At 42.0% G+C, this 20868-nt stretch overlaps 1 long non-coding RNA gene across 4 annotated transcripts; it reads left to right on the top strand.

Annotated features, from left to right (window-relative positions):
* The first annotated feature begins 9645 nt into the window (after positions 1-9645).
* On the top strand, positions 9646-20862 carry LOC111871978. 4 transcript variants are annotated; one of them, XR_002844146.2, is made up of 5 exons: positions 9646-9762; positions 12276-12403; positions 12507-12568; positions 20279-20473; positions 20761-20862. It is a non-coding gene; the product is annotated as an uncharacterized LOC111871978 (long non-coding RNA). The 4 variants fall into 4 exon arrangements; XR_002844145.2 differs by lacking the exon at positions 20279-20473; XR_002844147.2 differs by lacking the exons at positions 20279-20473; positions 20761-20862 and adding an exon at positions 19302-19342.
* The last annotated feature ends 6 nt before the right edge of the window (positions 20863-20868 follow it).

Genomic DNA, 20868 nt, shown 5'->3' with positions numbered 1-20868 from the left:
TAACTTACGAAGAAACTCACACCTGTCTGGCTGGAGTTTCAAAATGTATTTCCTAATCCTTCTAAAAAGTCTCTCAATTTTTCATCGTGCTCACTTAGAGACTTAACATAAATCACGATGTCGTCTAGAAATCCAAAGCATCGATTAGTTGTTAAGGCACATAATACATGTTAATCATTCTCTGGAAAGTCGAAGGAGCTGTCTTTAGTCCAAAGGGTAGTCTTTTGTACGCCCAATGTACACTTCTGGTACTAAAAGCGGATTTTTCCTCATCCTCCTCCCTCAGCTCAATCTGATGGTAGCCCATTATCATATCCAAGCAACTAAAGTATTTTGACTTCCCTAGCTGATCTGGTATCTCAGTTATGTCTGGCAGTGGATATGCGTCACCCACTGTCTTTTCGTTCAGCCTCCTAAAGTCCACTACTAATCTCCATTTCTTTTCTTGGGTACCACTAACAGCGGACTAGTCCATGGAGAGTTGCTCTCCTCAATCACCCCCTGTCGGAGTAGCTTGTCTGTTTGTTTATCTATTTGAGCCCTCTGGGCTTCAGGTAACCTATAAGGTTTTGTATTTAAGGGACTCGTGCTGGGAATCACATTTATAGAATGCTTTATTGCATTAGTTCAACTTACTTTATCTCCTGGCAGATAAAATATGTTATGATAGTCCCTACAAACTTTTCTGGTCATTTCCTTCTCTGGATTGTGGTGATCTAACCGTAACCTTTCCAGAACCTCATCTATCCGGTTCCTTGTTGTTTCTTTTCGGACCGAGGCTAATGATCCTACGTACTCATTGGGATTTACTTCCTGAAATTCCCCTGTATCCTATTTTTCCAATTTTACTATCGGCATTTCTATTACCACTTAAGCCTCTTTTGTGTTCAACACACTGGTCACAACATGGTTACCACTTATCCTAGCTAAAGAACTAGCTAAATACACTCCGTCAGCTATTTCTGACTTATCTATTATTCCTTCCTGGCCGTCTGTACTGCACTCTATCGGGAACTTCACTATCACTTCTGATCTCCCAGGTAGGGGTAACTTTCTCGTTTCCATAGTTCCCTGAAGTATCCCCTTAATTCCTTCCGGGCCGTCTGTACCGCACTCTACCGGTAACTTCACTACCACTTCTGATCTCCCAGGTAGGGTTATCTTTCTCGTTTCCATAGTTCCCTGAACTATCCCCTTAATTCCTTCCGGGCCGTCTGTACCGCATTCTACAGGGAATTTCACTATCACTTCTCGTCTCTCAGGTAGGGTTAACTTTTCCTTTGCTATAGTTCCCTGAACTATTTCGTTACCCATCCTTCTCTTAGTCCAATCCGCACCCCCTGCTTTGAATGTGACTGTGTTACTATCGTAACATACTTTGGCCCTAGCATGTTGCAGAAAGTCTCTACCCACGATTCCATCATAGAGGAGTTCCACCTGTTTATTAACCAAATGGAAGTCGAACGGAATATTTACTTCCCCTTCGTGGATACATATATTCACTACACCATGTGTTTCCACGATAGAACCCTCTATACTTTTGACTTTCACCTTTTGTTGGGGATCGAACTCAGTAGTCCCTAACAAATTTGTACTCTTTAGGAGGCAAATATCAGCCCCCGTGTCCAGTAAGAACTTTAACTTTCCTGTCTTACTTTCCCTGACCTCTAACTCTACGTATTCTTTCCTATTTTCACTGATACAGCCTACTGAATAGCACTGACTGCCTGCCGACTGTGAGCTGACAGTCAACCCCCCCGTTCCCCGCGGTCTCTGATCTTTGACCTTCCTGACCTGCCCGTTTCGTCCCTTGATTTCTACATTCTTTAGCAAAGTGACCCTTTTCCCCACAGGCAAAGCATATGATTTCTCGCGTCTGTTTGTTTCTCTTGACGGAAAATTGGCTTACCATATTTTCCCGTTTTGTTTTTGAAAAACACTTGCTACTCACATGTCCCGTGCACTGAACTGAGCTGCTGTCTTGCCCTCTATATCTTTCTAGTTTAGAAATAATTGCACTTTCCTCTTCCAGAGCGGTTTCTGCTATTTCGTCGAAATCATCGTGATTTCGGCTGCGGACAATGGTCTGTATTCTATCGGAATATAACCTTGCATAGAGCAAATATTTCGCAAGCGATCCGACAAGGTTAAAATACCTGGCCTCTCTTCGTCTGTGCAATCAGTAAGCGCAGCCTCTCGGAATTTCGAACCTAACGTTTGGATTTTCTGTATCCATTCTGATTTCCCTTGCCTAGCCTTGAACAATTGATTCGCATGGAAATCTAGTGTACGTTTCTCTATGTAGGTATTCCTCAGAAATTCCCGTAAGTCCTCCCAGCTCTCTAAATGTTGATGCGCTATTGCTGTTCTCGGCTCCCAACTGATTCTAGTTAATACAAATTTGTATAATCTATCCTGGTGGTTGGGATTTATAACTTCAAATGCTGTATTCCCTTTTATTATCACTGAATGGCGTCACAAGTTTTAACGCCTCGCTCACACTAATGTACTCTTCAGCCATGCTATCTGAACTATCTGCTTCCACAACTTGCGTATTCACTTTATTAGACCTGGCACTCATAAACGTTTAGCAAAGACTCGCCGTTTCTGTCGCCTTCTCAACGACGTGTACGGGTGGTACACGGTGGTGCGGCCGGTCTTCGTAGCGCTGCCGTGCAGATCTCGCTGTTGGGGTTCCTTTGCAGTATAACTCAACGGATGGAGGTTGTTAACCTACCTTCTCGTTCGCTAGAACGGGACGCTACCTCGTTCTACGCTGGCCTTTCCTTTTCAGCTGTAAAATTCAGTTCTTATTAGTTAGGTTATTTATGGAAGGGTCGTCACTTTTAGACGGGTTGTTCGCTTATTCCACTTTTATATTTACAGTTCAACTTCCGGGGCTTCAATTCTAAATATTCTTCTCGTCACTATCGGCTGGCTGTATACTCGAATAAGAATTAATTTCTTCCTTCTGCTGAATATCTCTTCGACTGCCCAGTTAATGAGTCTTCAGTCAGTCAGTGAGTTGTAGTACAACTGGAATTTTCTTACCGTTCACTTGACGTCTTCTGAAAGATGATATCCAATCTGGTATACCTCTTTCTCCCTTGGCGACGTACTGGGTTTAGTCTCTGGATGCAGCTACCACACAGGCCTGACACCAATGTTGTATCCCGGTGATGGGACAGAGTGCAGGTTGGCAGGGCGAGCGGTTCCGTTGGGAGTCAGTGCGGGGTGTCTGAGTACTGCAACTTGAAATTAACTATTACATTTATTTATAATATACACAGTGTAACCGATCTGCCGACTCCAGCTGGATTTAATTTAGTAGCATGTTTTGATCTAGGTACATTAAAATGTGCGGGTCACGGTAGCCGAGCGGTCTAAGGCATGTACTGTCTTCGCTCGCTTGGAAACCGGGATCGTGGGTTCGAATCCCACTCAGGGCATAGATGTTTAGTTTGTGTGTGTGTGTGCGTTTTTCTGTATTTGTGTGCACGTAGAGGCCTTGCGACGAGCTGATCACCCTCCCAAGGAGTCCTACCGAACGTGTAAGATCTAGAAAAACCGAAGTGAACGGAGATGTTCATGGAGGTAGGCCTAGGCCCACTGGGGCTCTAGTGCCAAGAAAAAAAAATTAACATGTTCGGATAGGTTTACTTGTCACCTACAGCAAATGGACGAGAGGTACATAGGCTATTTCTTGCCCTTAAGAAGGAGTTTTAGCCCAAACTCTCGAAGGAAAAAGACAAAAGAGAAACGACTGGTCAACGCAGATACGAAGTGAAAGAGGAAAACCCCCCGCAGCTTGGCTCTTTAGAAAGTCACACTAAATTTTACTTGTCTGAATCCTTTGAGAATACAATATGTGACAGTTTTGAACGCATAACTTAAAAGATGGGTGGTCTCTCAACCCCAAGCCAAGCTTAACATTTGTCAAGCTACTGACAGGATTTACGTTAAGTTTTAGCGCATAAATTCCCTGTAATACCTGAACGGATTGGGGGAATACTTTATTAGTGTACTCCCATTTTTTAAAATTGACCAATCGTCGTAATTTAGTGAGTTGACTTGTGGACCGAGCCGACTCCGAGAATTTCGAGGGGAAAACATTTCTGCAAAAGCCGTATTTCAGATCACAAAGCATTCGGACGCAGATTCTGCAGAAAGTCTTATTCAAGATCGCAAACCATTCGGACGCAAGTTCAATCTAGTGCGTTAGTGGCGGCCACTATGGACAACAGTTTAATAAAGTGTTTTGTGGAACAAAGTGTGTGTGTGTTTGTGTGTGTGTGTTGTAACAGGATTTCCCACTTCCCTTCCTGATCGAGACCCTGCCAAACGGCCTGAGGACAGAATCTCAGCTCTACTGGTGGAACTAGCTACCCACGACCGCTACCCCCTTATCAATCCTTCGCACCTGTCCTCAATCTGTAAAGTGATGGTAGCAGTTTACTGGCGCCCAAACAAAACACATTACCCTAAAGATCAGAGGTGTGTAAGCATGATAAGTGAAACAGGGTTAAGCCAGCTATAGCCGCCATCGCCCGTAGCATTCCAGCTGCCAGCGGCCGAAGACCAACACGAGAGGACGAGTAGAAGAACAGAGTAGAAGATGGCGCGACAGCGAATGGGCCTCGATATCTCAGCAAAGGAAGGATAAGGAGGAGAATAGCCACACGCGCCATGCTTAACTTCGCTAACAACCAACACCAAACACCAGGGACACCGTGGCAGCTTAACATGATACGAAAGGTTAGGACGGCCGGAACTACGAGCTACAAGATCCACAGCTACAGACACCCAATGAAGGTCGCCGTGACATAACTAACAGGTTAGTGTCCAAAAGTGAAAATGGCTCGCCGATCACTTCGTAACCGCACAGTAGAGGGACAGCAGGAGGACCAGAACTTACAGGCTGGGGAGAGTGCCAGGGCAAACTGCAGCGAACAGTCAGAGATCTTAGGCAGTCTAGGCGAGACAGAAGGACAGTCGCTCAGCTCACCACAGGAGTCAGAGTTAGTTTCGGAGTCAGTGTCCCAACCAGATGCGTTAACTGTAGAGCATCAAGTGAGGGAAACAAGTCCCCAGCCTCACACTCCAGGGGCCAGGGATGAGCTTAAACAAATGTTGGCTGGATTCATGACCGCGATCCAGCAAAGCAATAAACAGCATCACGAGTCAATTAGGGCCGATCCTAACAGACATTAAGAAACCGTTAGGGCAGACATAGGTAGTGTCCGAGCAGATATCAAAGCGGAAAGTGAAAAAGTAATACAACAATTTGAGAGGCAAAACCAGGAGGTTAGGTGAGAATTTAAGGCACAGTTAGACGCAGAAGCCTGGCTAGTAACCAGCCCAGTTTCTAAGATGCAAAAAGAGACCGAATTGGAATTAGTAGGGGCGAAAAAGCAGGTGATAGGCATTAGTACTGATTTGGAGACCAGATTAGAGCAGGCCAGTACTAACACTCAACTTATGCTTAACGAGTTGTCGGACCACATTGTAGCACACAGGTCCGAGATAGACGCCAGCTTGGCCAACTTAGGGCAAGAGGTAGATAGCAGATTCACACGCCAGAAGGAGAGACTAGAGGAAATTGCCAAAGCGTCCACCCAAGAAAAATCCGAGGTGGATCGCAAACTTGATAAGATTAACGAAAAGGCAATAACCTTAGAAGGCAAATTTCACGGACTGTCGAATAGGCAGCATTTGGCAACCGATGTGCTTGAAATGGGCCACGGCACAACTTCTCCTTCCGACGTGCGTCAGAATGACCAATCCCAAGTTCAAGTAGACACTAGTGGTAACAATGGGATGACTAGTGGGAACGGTAGTTGTTCTTGCCAGTCGACTCACTGTAACGCAGTTACTAATAGTGGCATGAATGTATGTAGTGTGAATGGGCCTACGGAACAAGTAGCTGTGTCAAGTTTCTTAAGTAGCGCTGAACTTCCGTTACCTCGGTTTGACGACGCCACGGACACAAACCCCATATTTCATCTCCGGCGTTTGGAGGAATTTATTAAATTCAAAAATTTGCCGCAGGCTTTACATTTAGCCGTTGCCTGCAGATCCGTAGTCGGGCAGATGTGTAAACAGTGGATAGAGGCAGCTAGCAGGAATCTAACAGATTTCCAGTCATTCAAAGTGCCATTTTTGGGTTATTGGTGGTCACCAGCTCGTCAGATTTTAATTAGATGTAGTTTGTACCAAGCAAAGTAAAATAGGCAATCAAACTTATCATTATCGGGGCACTTTACCACTAAGAAAACGAATCAGAGTTATTGGCATGGTTCACAGGATTTCCTAGATTTGTAATAAAAATGAGCACAAAAATGCGCTGTATGAACAATAAAGTAAATAAAACAACACAATAAATTCACTTTTTAATTCCAGAATTACGCACGTAGTAATAAAATCCGAAATGGTAAATTGTAGCCAAACTCAAGTTTCATGACGATCAACTAAGGCATTTAAGTAGTATTAAGTTTATTACCTCAACACTCTGAGAGGCTTCTGTGTTTGTACTACTGATGGAAAGAACTTATTAATGAGGCACGCTTCTGAGATGGCCTCGGCATGATACATACCAGGTTCCATGAAGTTCGGTATAGGGGTTCAAGAGTTTTGGAGGGGGGGGTAACATATAGACACAAACCTAGAAAGGTGCTCTGATCAGACTACTTCCAACATAAAAACAAACTCCCGTGGAATTAGTCCGCAACCAAACTATACCGACCGAGGGCGCCGCTTGTCAGCGAAATTAGTGCCAAATTTAGCGGATAAATGGTGCCTTGTGGTCAGAGCAACGAATCCCCACGGCCGTCAATTTTCGGGTTTCTATTTCCTTGAAATACTCACAGCTCCTCAATTATACTCAAGAGGCTGAAATGACCGCGTTCCAGACCCACTACTTCTCGGAAAACCGGTAGCGCCGGGAATTGAACACGGACCTCTGGATCTGTAGCCAGGAACTCTGACCACTAGACCACAGCGGCGGTCATCAGACCACTTCCATTTTTGTAAAATAAAGAAAGCAGGCGATAACCGAATGAAATATAATACATGAGTAAGGCACAAATGTACATATAAAATGTTCTGCTGCATAGCAGATGCATAACAAATGCTGACACTAACAAAGTATGTTACCAGAAGATCACGGTTGAAGAAATAATTGTTGCACCTGCTCATGCTGGTTCCTCTTCGCTATGTTTCTACCCTGAAGAAGGAGGCGATACCTTCCTCCGAAATGTCGATTCACCCAAGAACTACACGGCCTCACCTCCCAGAAGACGGCATTTTTTAACTGTTAAACATATTTACGCTGTTACACGTTATATTTACGACTAAAGCACAGCCAACAAGACATTTATAATGTAATAGTATAATGTAATAGTAGTTTCTAAAAGTATTGATGTTCCTTCCGATGAGGGTCTATAGGGACCGAAACATGTTAGGGTGCTAAGAAGTGAAGTAGTAAAAGCTTCAACAGACACTGGACGGAATTGTTTTATCATTTGTAATTATGGTATGGAATTATATGCAGATTATTTTTTGTACCTTACTGACATGTATAGCCACTATGTTTGTTGTGAAGAGAGACAGCACACTTTGTTTATTCAAATGTGGCAGCCAATGTCAGCACAACTACAGATAATAAATAATGGCTATTTCTCACCTTTTTTTTTGTGTGTTCATGTGGTATGATATGGTGTTTATCAGCAGCATCACAATTCATGGATGTTTCTTTCTTAGGTTGTTTCTGCTCTCTTGTCTTTCCATCCTCTGTGCTTATCTTCACGCTTACCATTGTCTTTATATCCTCCTGCCCCTCCTGTAATTTCTCTTATTGGCTTGTTCTTCTGTGTTGTGCACAGTGTCAGGTTGACTCTAAAGTTCTCATCTTTTATTTGTAGGATACCAGAATCAAATATCAGGTCTGCTACGATTACTCTTTTAGTCAGGCTATTTTATTGTCATGTCCATGTCTTATCGCCAAAGATGCCAAATATATCCTTAGAAAGTGCGACAAAGTTTACTTATTCCAGGACCCAGAATTTTTAAAGCTATATAGCTTCTCTTGAGGTGTTTGCCCTGCGTTGAGCCCCATAGCCTTGTTACTGCAATGAGTGGAATGCCTTTCTTTTTTCCCCCGAGATTGGTTCTGAGGCTATTTATCGATGCTGCATCATTTGAGAGAGTATGTAGGATGGAATGAGGCAGTAAGATTTGGTTGCAGAGGAATAGGATTGGAACATCGTGGCAATAGTCTAGTCTGACATTTGCATGAAATAACTGAAGAAAACTGCTCGAAGCTGCAGTCAATATATAAGTTGATGAAATGGAGATTCAGACTCTATTGTCACTGTATGAGTCTGCTGAGTTGATCACTCTTTTATATGTGTTGAAGAATACAAATTAAGTAGCTCTTCATTGTACTTTTCTCCATCATCCTGATATTTCTTCCTTCTCCTAACAATTTAATAATAGAAACAGGTTTCTTCTACCTGCAACGAAACATTCCACATCTTTTGGCTAATGGTCTTTTATGAAATATTCACTGTCTGTCCTGATGCCCAAACTAAGCTCATATATGAACTCCATGCACAAGATGGCCCCTAATCTTATTTCAGAAGTGGTACACATAATTGGTACAGATGTATAGAGGGCTAAATTAAGTGAACAAAAAATGGCAGTATATTAAGAAATAATTATTAAAAGATTACGGTCATCTGAGTTTCAGTGCCAAGTTTCACATTTCATAAAATAACAAGTAAGGTCAGAGTCTTGTATATTTTAATCCATACTTTCTCTGGGGAATAGAATAGAAGAGAGAAGATTCTGAAAGGCATTAGATCTGCCCTTAATTCCTTCTGGAATACAATTTTCATTTGTTTTGTAAAATATTTATTTACTTTCCACCACCTTCAAATACTTTACTAGCTACCGTTTTCTAACAATTCCACTCTGTATTTAAGGACAAGATATAAATATATATTTAGTTGTATCAGTATTCACTTCTAGACCAATTACTACCAAGAAAGGTAAAGTTATTTTCTTGCATTGATACACATCCAATGACATAGTATACCTCAGCAACTGTCACAGTCAGAATTTGTGTTTTTCCTTTTAGCATTTTGCTGAAAATATATACGTTTCTTATTGAACACTTAAAATGAAACGAATACATGATAATGCAGCCGTAAATTAATGATGGCCAAATAGAATTTTAGCTTGAATATTGAGCCAAAATCCAATTAATTTCTCTTCATTGGTGAAGTGATTTGACAAGTGTCACTAAATATGAAGTGAGTCTCCCAGTGTTGCTCAATTTTGGTGGATGTGAGTGAATTGAGATAAAACAGAGTTAACAAATAGAGTAACCCCCCCCCCCCGCTGTACACGGGATGAGATCAGAAAAAATATTTGTTAGTATTTTTGCGAACTATCGATTTTTTGGGTTCAGGCGGGGGGAGTGGAATTAAAGTGATGATATGATGGAATGCTTTGTTACCGATCGTGCCCTCGGCACTTGCGACTGAAATTTTACATCAATAGCTGAATATAGAGGGTGGGATGGTGTGATCGTGACGTCAATGCTACAACGGGGTCCGCAATAGTTATTTCCCGTCATACCGGGTCGCAAGCGGTTGATCCCTTGTATAATTACTGTTGCTTGCGTGAACGTCTTTTTGTGGAACGAAGAGAGCCACTTTTCTAACAGTTTTGAAGATTTCAGAAGCCTGAGAGAAAAGAAAGGTATATATTTCTTACTTTGTCTTGCATTGTGTATTAGGATGTAAATTTTTGTGCGTGCATTGTGTTGTTTGAAGCCAGGTGTTTAATCAGTCCATAAAGCATATATTGAATATATCGGTTTTGACAGTTATGTGGAGGATAAAAAAGGAATAATTTCAGATTTCATAATTGCTAAGGTAGTACGACCTACTTTGCGGTAATACACATCCATTGTTGGGTACTAAAATTTGTGAATGCCACGATAGATGTTAACTGTTGCCATCCCAGGCTCACAAACATATGACCAGTTGATCATTCGTAAAATGCAAAGGTAAATAACAAAGTATAGAGCGGCTCTCATCAAATAAATATATTGCACTATATAAATGAGTCTGTGGTGTAAATGTAAATCTGTTGTACCTGCCAGGAATCGAATCCTGACTGTCCAGTCTCTGGCCAGTCGCTGCCCCAACTTCTGCTGTTGGAAATAATACATGGTAATTGATGATTACATTGTGTAATCATTATTTGTATCTCTGTTAGTCTCACGATATAGATTGAAGCATTTGTGTAACCAGCCACTACACGTGAGCTTGAGTTCTCAAAGGTATACAGTGTGAATTCAAGTATTATAGGTGATATAAGGAAGCTTCGTTTTCATTTGTTGTGTAATTCAGTAAAATCCTTTACACTTAGAAAAACCAGTATATATTAAAACAAGTACACAGTTGTCATCTGGGGATACATTCTTGATGAAACGCTGTAACATGTAATTTGTCTGCAAATATGTGTAACTGGCATGTCAGGTTATGACTTGAAGATGAATGAAAGAACAATTACAACTGACCATCTTTGCACACTGATGTGACAGAATTTGCCCATCTGGCTTGAAGCCAAAATCGAGATTGCTTAGTGTCTTAGACATTAAGTCAAAGCATCTCTCTTTGTTGTGTTGAAAAGAAAGTTTTCAAATTTACAGCTTGTAATTGGCTCTCAACAGTGAGGTGCACATAATTCTTGACTGCACAAAGAGCAATCCCTTTGGAATTGGGGCACTTTCCTCTTTACTGGCATGAGGAAGTAGAAAACACACACTATTGACTTAACATGAAAATTTTCACTTAATGATGTAACATACAAGGTGGTTCAAATATGACCTGGACTGATTTGTGTGTAAACAAGCCGCACTGCGCAGCAGCTGTGTGACCTTGAGAGAGTGAAGCCACAACCTCCACCCTCCCTCCTGTTCGGGTTAGAACCTGTTCTGACCTGTCTGGGAGTTGCTAGAGTGGTGAGCGAACAGAAGGTACTGTGGAGCGTGGAACAACGCATTGTGATCAAATTCCTCGGAGAAAACGTCCCGTCCGCTGAAATTCACCAGACTCCAACAAGAGCATGGGGAAGAGTGTCTCTCATGGACCCATGTGTTTGAGTGGTGTAAGTGCTTCAGAGAGGGCAGAGAGCGCATGGAGAATGAACCGCATGATTGTCAGCCGCAAACATCCGTCACCGAGCCAAACAATGATCGTGCAGACTTGCTTATTCTTGAGAATAGGCGCATCACTATCAAGGAACTTGGAGCAATGCTGTCCATCAGTGTTGGTAGTGTAGAAGACATCGTGAAATACCACCTGCACTATCGCAAGGTGAATGCACGGTGGATACCATGCACTTTGACGGACTTGAACAAAATGGTGCACATGCAAGCTGCCAGTCATCTCCTACAGCAGTTTGAAGATGATAGTGATGCATTTTTGAAGTCTATAGTGACCACCGATGAAACATGGGTGCTCAACTTCATTCCCGAGTCCCAGCAGTCATCACGCGAGTGGCCGCATACCAGTTCTCCCAAACCCAAGAGAGCGCGGAGGAGCCGTTCGGCAGGAAAAGTGATGGCAATGTTCTGGGACTGGCAGGGGGTTATCCATGTAGACTTTCTGAATTACTCAGACCTCCTGGCAACAGACATGAAAGAAAAGATCCGATCCAAGCAGAAGACAGGTGGAAAGCCGGTAGCCTTCCTTCAAGACAATGCACGCCCCCATACGGCCAAAACAACAACGGAAACCCTCCGGAAATTGAAATGGAACCTTCTGACACATCTGCCGTATAGTCCTGATTTGGCCCCAAGTGATTTCTACCTGTTCGGAAGGCTCAAATCAGACTTGCAAGGCATGGGGTTTATGGACGACTCTGTCATCCAGACTGTTCAGGAGTGGATACGCCACCAACCACAAGACATCTTTCAAAAGGGTATCAGGATGCTTCCAGAACGTTCGAAAAAATGTGTTGACTCTGGAGGGGAGTACGTTGAAGACTGACATGTGCAAGTAAGTGTTTGGCAATTATGGTTTAAAGAAAAAAAAATCAGTCCCAGTCATATTTGAACCACCTTGTATAAGGAAATGTGATCAAGTTGACTGAAGTTATAATGGAAATTGAGACACTGTTAAAGGGGTGTGACATACTAATTTAACTCAAACTGTTCTCTGTTATAATCAAATAATTAAGTATTTTTCATTGTGATGTTTTAGTTGATCTTTATCATTTATTTCTGGGAAGTGATGGGCTATTTCTTTGTACTACAATCCACATCTTGGAGTCTGAGAGAACCTGTTGCGAAGTTGCTGCTTGTGGTGGCCCCGTGTCACCCATATCCAAAGTGAGTGGCAATGAGACAGTTCTGACTGAATGAAGAGGCAAACGCCAGTGTGATGTGGTGATGAGTGTTGGTGAAAATTAATCTACTCCTGGGTATGTTACAGAGACACAAGTGGTCCTAGTGACGGTGGAAATGATACCGCCACACCATTCCAGGATTTATGAGGTAACATGTACATCAGCAATCCGTCTTGCAGGAGTAATCTTAGTTGTTCTGTGCATTTAGACTTAATTTCCGCGTAATAAATGTTTGCTTTTAAGTAACATCTCAGTTAGGCCAATGGTTTTTTCCTTCAGTTGACACTGGCCTAAATTTTGCATGCCTGCGTCTGCCTGCCCTTGTCTCTAAGCCTGTCTGCATGCTTATTATTGAGCCTGTTTAATCCTGCTTTTGTCTGTGCCTGCCTGCCTGAACCTACCTTCCAGCTGGCATTGTTCTTACCTAGCATGCATGGGGCTTCCATTTACATGAAGAAGTAGAAGGAAAACACTATTGACTTAACATGAAATTTTTCACTTAATGATGTGACATATAAGAAAATATATGAGAAAATCTGGTTGAACAGGAATAGGATTGGAACATCATGGCATTAGTCTAGTCTGACATTTGCATGGAATAACTGAAGAAAACTGCTCAAAGCTGCGGTCAGTATCTATGTTGATGAGATGGAGATTCAGCCTATTGCCACTCTACGAGTGTTGAAGAATACAAATTAAGCAGCTCTTCAGAGTACTTTTCTCCATCATCCTGATATTTCTTTCTTCTCCTAACAATTTAATAATAGAGACGGGTTTCTTCTATGTCCAACGAAACATTCCGCATCCTTTGGCTAATGGTCTTTTGTGACATATTCACTGTCTGTTCTGATGCCCAAAGTAAGCCCATATATGAACTCCATGCACAAGATGGCCCCTAATCTTATTTTAGAAGTGGTACACATACTTGGTACAGATGTATAAAGGGCTAAGTTAAGTGAACATAAAATTGCAGTATATTAAATAATTATTAAAAGATTACGGTCATCTGAGTTTCAGTGCCAAGTTTCACATTTCATAAAATAACAAGTAAGGTCAGAGTCGTGTATATTTTAATCCATACTTTCTTTGGGGAACAGAATAGAAGAGAGAAGATTCTGAAAGGAATTAGATCTGCCCTTAATTCCTACTTGAATACAATTTTCATTTGTTTTGCAAAATATTTACACTCAGCTCTCGATTATCTGGGTGCGGATAAACTGGTTAGCGCCTTAATCAGAGCTGCCAGGGTTTTTTGAGGCTTATATGTTGTTTAATATTCATTAACTTTTGTTTCACATTGTGACTTGTAAGACTATTTTCGTACAAGTGTGAACCGAGCTCTGCATTTTTTGGTCCCGTTATGCTAACACAGTGTTCAAGGGTAGGGGTGAAGGAATGCAAGGATTTTTGGAAAGTTTCAATGACAGATACACTGCCCCAGTTAGTCTCTTTGTATCAATCTTCAAGTGCATTAGCAAAATGCAGGGTGTAAAAGGAAAGCGTGTTGTGTTAATTATTCAACAGAAACTTGAAATGATCAATCAGTTGGGAAAAAGAGGTGTTGTTAAACAATTAGCAATGCAATACGGTATTGGAGAACAAACTGTTCGTGATTTGAAAAATCAAAAGAATCAATTAATTTCCTTTGCTTCGTCTTCTAATTCACGCGGAATGAGGAAGAGAAAAACCAAGAAAAAATGAACATATGATGAGAAAGCTGTGCTCCTCATTGACAATGCGCCCTCACATCCTAACGAAAGTCTCCTGAGGTCAGATGATGGAAATATTTTCCTCCTAATGTTACCGCACTTATCCAACCAATGGATCAAGGAGTTATCTCAGGTATGAAGAGAATCTACAGATCAAATTTGCTACAAAAGTACATCAATGAAGGCAATGATTTGACGTGTTTCTAGAAGTCTTTTTCAATGTTAGATGCCATATATGAGATTTCAACAGCATGGGATATAGTAAAGCCATCTGTATTGAAAAATTCATGGAAGAAACTGATGTCTTTCATCACTAATGAAGATTACGAAATCCATGGATTCACTGGATTCAGTGAAAATGAGATAGCCATAGAACTGACAAAATTGGCCAACCAACTTCATTGTGGTTAAGAAGTCAACGAGGACAATATAAGAGAGTGGTTTGACTGTGACTCGTGCGAGCCGGGCTTCGAAATGTTAAGCAGTGACGAAATCGTAAGTTCGGTGGGGGTGCAGCCAAGAGAGCGGGAAGAAAGTGAGAATGAGGAGGAGGTGGACAGTGCTGCTAGTAAGAAAATATCACATGGTGCTGCTCTCAATCATTTGGAATCCTTACTAGACTATCGTGAGAGTGAAGAGAAGTTTGAGGTGTGAATATTCATAAAAAGTGTTGGATGTTGTTGAAGTGATTGAAATAACTAATTAATATGTAAGATTTGAGGCTTTCACGGTGGTGACTATGAAGAAAGCAGTCTTCTGGGATTTTGCACCGTGTATATGTGGTGTTAACCGACGTTTCGGAGGAACGTATCGCCTCCATCTTCAGGGTAGAAGAAAAAATATATAAGAAATCTGCAAGCAAAGAGACCGGTCTCTTTGCTTGCAGATTTCTTATATATTTTTTCTTCTACCCTGAAGATGGAGGCGATACGTTCCTCCGAAACGTCGGTTAACACCACATATACACGGTGCAAAATCCCAGAAGACTGCTTTCTTCAACTAATTAATACTTCAGTGTAAATATAAAATAAGTATTAAATAGGCCATGAGATGACATAAAAATGAGGTTGAATAAATTTAAATACAGGTAGGCCTATGGTATTATGAAAGTACAGTATTACAGTACTACTTTTAATAAAATTTGTCTTAACCGGGTTTTCGATTAATCGTGATTTCCATCCCCACCTTTATCCCGGATAATCGAGAGTTGAGTGTATTTAACCTTTACAGTACTGTCAAAAAGTTTACTATTACAATTCTACCCCGTATTTAAGGACAGGTATAAATATATATTTAGTTGTATTGGTATTCACTTCTAAACCAATTACTACCAAGAAAAATTGAATATTGTAACGTGTTTCGTCACTGAATACGCCGTAGAGATCGTTAATTGGTTTATTCAACAACCTACAAGTAACGGCTACAATTAATTATTACACAGTTGCGGGGTGTCACGCTTTATAACCCTAATTGCATTAATCTGTTAACACTGTTGCGGGGTTTCACACTTTATAACCCTATGCGCAAATCAGTTCACTCTGCCTTCAGTGGTCTAAACGTTTACAGTAGGGGAGCTATGTATCACTGTATCACACACTCCCAATTACACAATTACACACACGTCCGGTTCTTCTTTCCGTGACGACTGCTATACTTCAACTGTAGTCGGCTGACTGGAGAACTGTTGATAACACACTCAGCGACTGTTACAGTACAACTTGGCGGCTGTCCACATTACAACTCGGAACTGTCTTCGGCGATGGCCAGGTTACAACTCGACTCGGCGACTGTTACTTTATAACTGACTCGCAGCCGTTGTGCAGTTCATTTATATATCTGCAGTTCTTGCTTGTTGCATAATGAGTGCCACGTCATCCTGTTACGTCACCGCTGTTGACTTGCATTGCATAGCTACCAGGTTGCGGGGGCTCGGCTATCTTCGGCTCCGCTCGTGACGTCACCGCAGGGAGATTGGTGGGGTGATGATTCGCCTATTACGCGAGCGCTACGTTCCCGCTATGTGCCGCTGGGGAGGTAGGGGTCAACATGTCACACTGCTCCCTCCTTAAGGCTGTTCGTCCCGAATAGCCTAATGGTGCATCCCGTTACTTTTCTTTGGAGGCTGTTCTTTTTGTGTCTCCTGGTATTTGGGCTACTCCTTGCAGTGATTGCTCTCCGGCAGTTACAACCGCTCCCCTCTTGAGACCTGCTCGTCTCGAGCGGTTTCCTTTCAGCTCGCCAGAAGATCCAGTTGTGTCCCATTCATCCATTACTTCCATTCTATGGCACACTCACTCTCTCTGGAGAGGCCGGCTTTTCATCTTCTGGACGTGCCTCCATTTCTTGGCAGGCCATCGTCTCTCCGACCGGTATCACTATGGGGACCTCTTCTTGTTGTGCCGCCCTTGCTTGGGTTGCTCTCGTCTCTGCGGAAGTCTTTTCTCACCAGGCTTTTGAGTCGGCGTCCGCCTTTTCTCGCCAGGCCCTCATCTCTTTCAGCATTTCTTCTTTGTCAGTTTTCATGCTGGCTTCCATTCTAGCCAGCATTTCCATCAACTGCTGCATCTCCATCTTGTAGCAGTAGAGTACTCGATGCACAATAATTCAATTATTTGTCGAGACGTGTGTTCAAGTTCGTAAAACAATTCTGACACCAAATTGCCACGCGTCTTAAGTTCGAATCTCGTTGGTCACGTGTGTAAGTTCAAATCCCACTTCTGACACCAGTGTAACGTGTTGGTGGTTGAGCTGTGCTCGCGACGATCGTTGACGTATTTCCCCGCTCGGCCTTTATTTGCACTATGTCCAACCGTGCCTGGAACTCGCGTTTGGTTTCGTCAATTGCTGAGCAGGTTTCGTTGTAATTTTTCATCAGGCTTTCCTGGAGTTTATCTGTCCGCGCGCAGAGGGACACTTCAATCTGCTCAGATATTTCTGACCGGAGAGTCTGTTTGTCGTGTTCAACGATCGCCAAAATGTTTTCAACTCTTATGTTGGATTTTATCATCCAATTCTGTTCACATAGATTGCATTGCGGCCTTCAATTCTTCCTTGTCGGCCGCCGCCTTTTCTTGGTTGGCGTCTAATTTGGCCATTAAATCCTCTTTGTCTGTCTTCCTATTTTCTCGCATGGCCTTCCGTCCGTGCTTGGATAGCTCTTGTTTCCGTTCGAGTGGCTTCCGTTTCTGCGACCAGCTCTTCTTGCATGGCGGCCATCTTTCCTCGCCAGGCTTTCCACCTGTCAGCCCTTTTCTCGGCAGCTTCTCGCTGGGCCCTCAAGTCCTTCTGCAGGAGTTCCAACAGTTGCTCTGTTTCCATTTTGTAGCAGTAAAATAGTCGAAACAGTCGTAAGTCTAATTCTTCGAGGCGTGTTTAAGCTGGTAAACAATTCTGACACCAAATTGCCACGCGTCTTAAGTTCGAATCTCGTTGGTCACGTGTGTAAGTTCAAATCCCACTTCTGACACCAGTGTAACGTGTTTCGTCACTGAATACGCCGTAGAGATCATTAATTGGTTTATTCAACAACCTACAAGTAACGGCTACAATTAATTATTACACAGTTGCGGGGTTTCACACTTTATAACCCTATGCGCAAATCAGTTCGCTCTGCCTTCAGTGGTCTACACGTTGACAGTAGGGGAGCTATGTATCACTGTATCACACACTCCCAATTACACAATTACACACACGTCCGGTTCTCCTTTCCGCGACAACTGCTATACTTCAACTGTAGTCGGCTGACTGGAGAACTGTTGATAACACACTCGGCGACTGTTACAGTACAACTCGGTGGCTGTCCACATTACAACTCGGAACTGTCTTTGGCGATGGCCAGGTTACAACTCGACTCGGCGACTGTTACTTTATAACTGACTCGCAGCCGTTGTGCAGCTCACTTATATAGCTGCAGTGCTTGCTTGTTGCGTAATGAGTGCCACGTCATCCTGTTACGTCACCGCTGTTGACTCGCATTGCATAGCTACCAGGTTGCGGGGGCTCGGCTATCTTCAGCTCCGCTCGGCTCACTTCGGCTCCGCTCTTGACGTCACCGCAGGGAGAGTGGCGGGGTGATGATTCGCCTATTACGCGAGCGCTACGTTCCCGCTACGTGTCGCTGGGGAGGTAGGGGTCAACATGTCACAATATTTATCAGGAAAGTTAATTTTTTGCGGTGATACACTTCCAAGAGCATAGTTTACCTCATTTGATTGAGAGTCAATTTGTGGTTTTTTTCTTTCACTCTGAAGGAAATAAAAAAATGTGGAAATAATTTATTCAGGGATGTTTTCATGATTACAAATGATTATTTTATAAATACTGATGTTTGTAGAGATATGCTGGGGGAAATATTTTCTCTTAGACATGCACGTGGGATTACCTCTGGGCCCCCCTGTCACTGTGGGACATAAATATGGAGACCTGGTCCTCTGGGTTGGGTGTTGGATGCAAGGCTGATCACCTTGCACTCTAAAAATTATTGTTGCGAAATTGATGAACTGAATCTGGATGCACTAATTCACAAGACAAATCTGGCATAATCTTCTAAGGAAGTGTGTCAGTCGAAAGGGGACGTTTTGCCAATGATGATGAAATTGTAACCATATACCTTTTTTTCTTTCTCTGCCATACATAAACTAACAGCACTGCATATCTTCTAGCAGAGCAATTGAACATTCCATAATTATATATGACTGAATATTTAATCTCATTTCTGTCTTTGTATACCTGATGTGTGTCTGAAGTAAGCTGAACTCTTGTTATTTATTAAGCAACGCTCTTATGCATCTGTGCAGAAAATGGGGATCTGTTGGGTGATAACAGGTACCGTAATGAGAAACAGACAGAAACTTTAATTGATGCTAGTAAGGAATTTGGTGTAGAAGTAAGCACAGAAAAAACTAAGTATATGTTTCTTTCTCATCAGCAGAATGTAGGGCAAAATCATGACATAAAGATAGCCAACAGATGCTTCGGAAAAGTGGCACAATTCAGATATTTGGGAATGACAGTAAGGAATCAAATTTGATTCAGGAGGAAATTAAGAGGAGATTTAAATCCGTTGATTCTTGCTACCATTCAGTCCAGAACCATCTGTCTTCTCATCTGCTGTTCCAAAAACATAAATATTAATATATACAAAACTATAATTTTGCCTTTGGTTCTGTATAGGTGTAAAACTTGGTCTCTCACAATAAGGGAAGAACCACAGACTGAGGGTGTTTGTGAATATTTGGACAGAAGAGAGATGAAGTGACAGGAGGTTGGAGAAAACTGCATAATGAGGAGCTTCATAACTTGGACTCTTCTCCAAGTATAATTAGAATGGTGAAGTCAAGGAGGATGAAACATGCAGGGCATGTAGCATAAAGAGGGACAAATGGATATAGGATATTGGTAAGAAAGAGATCAGTAGGAAGACCAAGATGTAGGTGGGCAGACAAAATGAAAATGGATCTTGGAGAGATATGATGGGGTGGTGTGGACTGTGTGTGTGATGATCCAGTATGATGAACATACATTGGTTTCTCAGTTCTCTGATGACCTCCAAAAACCCCATAACACATTTATATATCAAAATAAAAATGTGTCCTTCCTACAGTTAGGAAATTCCAGTAAAATTGCAGCAATAATAAGATTTTAAGGAAGAGAGAAGAGCATGCTCATCATGTTAGCTCATTCTTCTTAATGTAAGAGGCTATTTTCTCATGCTATTTTGGCTGCAACAGGAAATTTAATGTGGAGAGTTCACTGGATGAAAGGGTATTCTTTTTAGAGATAAGAGGGAGAGAAGTCAAATTTTATAGCTACATTTGAATGTAGATCAATAGAGCGGAAGACGTTCCCCTCTTATATTAATATACGAAGATATGATAACGATCGTTAATGTAGGGCCCTTGTTTTTTCTGTGTCAGAAAAATTATTGCCTTAATAATAAGTTATGATGCAGTTCACTTTTGAGTGGTGTATTATGTGAATCAGCTCAATCTGCATGTGGTGTCTAAGATGAGACTGTAGTTTTGGAGAGATGCAGTCCTTGAGTTTGTGTGTTGTGTATCTGTTTTTCTCATGAGCATGATAGAATGTGTGAATCAGTCACATGTTCGGTAGGATTCAGCTGTATTTTTTCTTCTTAACTTGTTTTTCAGTACACGGTTATGCATCAGCACATGAATTTTTTATGTGCTCCACCCCTTCACCCTGTTTGATCAGAGCAAAATGGCCGCTGCAGGCTTTTCTTAGCTTGCAGAATAGTAGAGCATCCAGGAGCTGTGGAAGATGTGATAAAGAGAGGACACAGGTGCCTCCACCCAGACCAGTGTTGGCTCAACACAGCGTCAGAGGTTACTGAATTTTAGTGACTGGTTTTGTGCTGTTTGGAATGTATTGATGATGATAGTTAATTGAAAACTTTGGTTTCAGAAGTTGTTTTGACTTTCTTAATTTTGTTTATGGTTTGTTTACTAATACTGTCAGTAGGTCGGATTATGTAGAGGCAGTTGTGATTTACTAGATCACAACTGCCTGAAACGTTCCTTATTCTTCAACAGAGATCCGTTGTATTCATTGCATTCTCCAAACCTGTAAAATGTCTCGGAATCTGTTACTGATATTCGATATTGTCTTACAGATATACCTGGCGCAACGACAGGAGCTGGTCTTCCGTGAGAATGTCTTACTTTGACATGTCAGATGACCATCCGTGCGCAGACATCGGGCACTACTTCCAATTGGGTAT

This window comes from Cryptotermes secundus, unplaced genomic scaffold, assembly GCF_002891405.2.
Source record: "Cryptotermes secundus unplaced genomic scaffold, Csec_1.0 scaffold2529, whole genome shotgun sequence".
Taxonomy (NCBI): domain Eukaryota; kingdom Metazoa; phylum Arthropoda; class Insecta; order Blattodea; family Kalotermitidae; genus Cryptotermes; species Cryptotermes secundus.
This window is presented reverse-complemented; position numbering and strand designations above follow the sequence as displayed.